This window comes from Rhinopithecus bieti, unplaced genomic scaffold, assembly GCF_001698545.2.
Source record: "Rhinopithecus bieti isolate Rb0 unplaced genomic scaffold, ASM169854v2 scaffold_12476, whole genome shotgun sequence".
In the NCBI taxonomy this organism is placed as follows: Eukaryota; Metazoa; Chordata; class Mammalia; order Primates; family Cercopithecidae; genus Rhinopithecus; species Rhinopithecus bieti.
The window spans coordinates 1,027,164-1,031,363 of NW_016807303.1; positions in this window are offsets into that span (position 1 = coordinate 1,027,164).

Below are 4,200 nucleotides of genomic sequence, written 5' to 3' on the forward strand. Positions count from 1 at the left end.
ATCCCAGCACTTTGGGAGGCCGAGACGGGCGGATCACGAGGTCAGGAGATCGAGACCATCCTGGCTAACACAGTGAAACCCCGTCTCTACTAAAAAAATGCAAAAAACTAGCCGGGCGAGGTGGCGGGCGCCTGTAGTCCCAGCTACTTCGGAGGCTGAGGCAGGAGAATGGCGTGAACCCAGGAGGCAGAGCTTACAGTGAGCTGAGATCCGGCCACTGCACTCCAGCCTGGGCGACAGAGCGAGACTCCGTCTCAACAACAACAACAACAACAACAACAACAAAATTTTTTTTTTTTCCAGAGATCAGGTCATTCCAGAGGCTGGGCCACTGTGTCCAGCTAGATTTGAATTTTTATTTTTTATTTATTTATTTATTTTCAGATTTACTTATAACTTTTATTAGATCCTAAATAATACTCTCTTGCACCATTTACCTTCAAAACAAAACAACAATGACGACAAAACACTGAAAGAATCAGTCAGAAAGAGTTGCATGTTGCTTCTGGGAGGGGAAAGTAGGGTGATGGTAAGAAACTATGTTTCATAAAAATTAGAATATAAGCATTTGACTCTAACATGTGAACTCATGATAAATTTGATAAAAAATTTAGAAGTACAAAAAAGTATATCCTTTTTGTAAGGTCTCTTTTTTTTTTTATTATACTTTAAGTTCTAGCGTACATGTGCACAACGTGCAGGTTTGTTACATATGTATACATGTGCCATGTTGGTGTGCTGCACCCATTAACTCATCATTTACATTAGGTATATCTCCTAATGCTATCCCTCCCCACAATAGGCCCTAGTGTGTGATGTTCCCCTTCCTGTGTCCAAGTGTTCTCATTGTTCAATTCCCACCTATGAGTGAGAATGTGCAGTGTTTGGTTTTCTGTTCTTATGATAGTTTGCTGAGAATGGTTTCCAGCTGCATCCATGTCCCTACAAAGGACATGAATTCATCCTTTTTATGGCTGCATAGTATTCCATGGTATGTATGTGCCACATTTTCTTAATCCAGTCTGTCACTGATGGACATCTGGGTTGATTCCAAGTCTTTGCTATTGTGAATAGTGCTGCAATAAATATACGTGTGCATGTGTCTTTATAGCAGCATGATTTATAATCCTTTGGATATATACCCAGTAATGGGATGGCTGGGTCAAATGGTATTTCTAGTTCTAGATCCTTGAGGAATTGCCACACTGTTTAGATTTGAATTTTTAAATTAAATTTGGGCTGGGTGTGGTGGCTCACACCTGTATTCCCAGTACTCTGGGAGGCCAAAGCACAAGGATTGCTTGAGCCCAGGAATTTGAGACTAGCCTGGGCAAACCCATCTCTACAAAATATTTTTAAAAGTAGCTGGTATGATGGCACAGGCCTGTGGTCCCAGTTACTCAGTAGGCTGAGGTGAGAGGATCACTTGAGGCCAGGATGAAGGCTACGGTGAGCCATCAGCACACCACTGCACTCCACCTGGGTAACAGAGCAAGACCCTGTCTCCAAAAATATAAATACAATTTAAAAATAAGTAAATAAAATAAAATAATTAAAAATACTAAATTTGAGGCAATTTGAACTATTCTAGGGCATACAAATAGGTGAAGGTATCCCAAATCATTTATAAAGCCAGTATAGCTTTAATTTAAAAATTCTAGTAAAGATGGAAAAAAGTAACAAATAATATATTAAATAGTAAAACACTTAAAACCATTTAAATATAAAGAAATAGACAATACTATTCATTGTTTTTTCACATACAGCAAATATTCTAACATTAGAAAAATGAAATAACTGGTATAACCTTTGGAAAAATAAATAAAAGGAACATTTCTGTTTATTAGATTATTATCAAACCAGAAAGCTCAGAAAACTCTTTTTTAATACCACTGGAACAAATAAGATAATTGGGCAATGCCTGGATAAAAAACTAATTCTAACAACGAGAATGTAGGAAAGGAATTGAAAAAAAAAATTCACCGTAATAACCAACAACTATTAAAATACTGAGGAATAAAACTAAGAAAAAAGGCAAATGAGAGAACTACACAACCTCATCCATGAGCACAAGACCTACAAAGAACAGAAAGAAACAGATAATCATGTTCTCAGAAGGGAAGGCAAAATACTATAAAATGTTGATTCCTTTCTGTTACGATAATGCAATTGTATATAATGCCAGTAGTGTTAGTGGTGGTGTTTTAAATTTTTTTTAACATCTCAAAAACTTGCCAAGGCGCTGTGGCTTATGCCTGTCATCCCGACATTTTAGGAGACTGCAGCACGAGGATGGCCTGAGCCCAGGAGTTTGAGGCTGTAGTGAGCTATGATGGCACCATTGCACTTCAATCTGGATGACAGAGTAAGACCCTGTCTCTTGAAAACAAAACAAAACAAAACAAAAAACAAAACAAACAAACAAAAAAACCCCTCAAAGCTTAGATCAAAGGAAAAATTCCCGAGGGAAGCCAGGAAAAGAAATATCAGCATGGCCGGGCACAGTGGCTCACGCCTGTAATCCCAGCACTTTGGGAGGCAGAGGTGGGTGGATCGTTTAAGGCCAGGAGTTCCAGACCAACCTGGCCAGCATAGCAAAACCCCATCTCTACTAAAAATATAAGAAATTAGCTTGGCTTGGTGGCACACGCCTGTCATCCCAGTGAGGCTGAAGCATGAGAATCGCTTGAACCAGGGAGGCAGAGGCTACAATGAGTCGAAATCGTGCCACTGCACTCCAGCCTAGGTGACAGAAAAAGACTCCATCTCAAAAAAAAGAAAAAGAAAAAATATCCCAATGTATGACAAAGTCACTATAAACAAATCAACATGGAATCTGGAGAGGAGGATAGTACGAAAATGAGAGGAGTTTAAAGAAATGGTCTGGGGCAGAGAAAGACCATGTGCAAAAGACATACCTACAACACACAAAAGGTGAAAAGGGAAATATAATGAGTACTGAAGTGAGCCAGAAATCTAATTATTCATTAGAACAATTGAAAAAATTGCTGTCTGTTACCAGCAGGGTTTGAGATGCTAATTCATAGATTATTATAACAGTTATTATCATTATTATTGTTATTATTTGGAGACAGAGTCTTGCTCTGTGCAAGTGGCATGATCTTGGCTCACTGCAACCTCTGCCTCCCAGACTCAAGCAATTCTCCTGCTTCAGTCTCCCAAGTAGCTGAGATAACAGGCACCCGCCACCATGCTGGGCTAATTTTTGAATTTTTAGTAGAGACAGGGTTTCGTCATGTTGACCAGGCTGGTCTTGAACTCCTGACCTCAAGTGGTCCACCCACCTCGGGCTCCCAAAGTGCTGGGATTTCAGGCATGAGCCACCATGCCCAGCCCAGTCAGTTATTTTTAATCCTTAAATCTTGAGAGAAGTGGCTATAAATAGGATAATCATAAGCCTCCTAGGGAGAAATTGTTCTAGTCTAGATATAGCACTGGTCATAATTTCCTCAAATTGCCAAATAACCTAAAAATCCCACAGCAACACCAGATTTATGAACTGAAGATTCTATCTTTTCTGGGATAGGCAATGGCTGCCAGATTTTTTTTATCCTTTGTCAGACTTGTTGATATCATTGATAAATATATTTTCAATTAAATTCCTATATAAAATACAGTTCTCCGTACAGCTCCCTCCACGCATATACACTCAACTAAAAACCTTCAGAAAACAATTATTAACCTTTTTAAAGAGATTCGTTCTGATAATTTCTATCTTATTTTTTTTCTGGTGCTCCTTAAAGTCCACTACTTGATATTATCATCCACAATTTGAATAATAACACTAAGGTTTTAGTATTTTATGCTTCAAAAGATTTAAATACACATGAGTAAAATTTTTTCTAGTGCCAACTTGGATATACTGATATATACATCTTGAATAAATTATGAAAGTTATTTTTAAAATTTTATTTATTTATTTTAGAGACAACATCTACCTATGTTGCCCAGGCTGCCCTGGAACTCCTGGCCTCAAGTGATCATCCCACCTCGGCCTCCTAAATACCTAAATACCTGGGACTACAGGCATGCACCACATGCTCAGCTGTTTTGTGTGTGTGTGTGTGTGTGTGTGTGTGTGTGTGTGTGTGTGTGTGTGTTTCTGAGATGGAGTTTCACTCTTGTTGCCCAGGCTGGAGTGCAGTGGTGCAATGTCAGCTCACTGCAACCTCTGCCTCC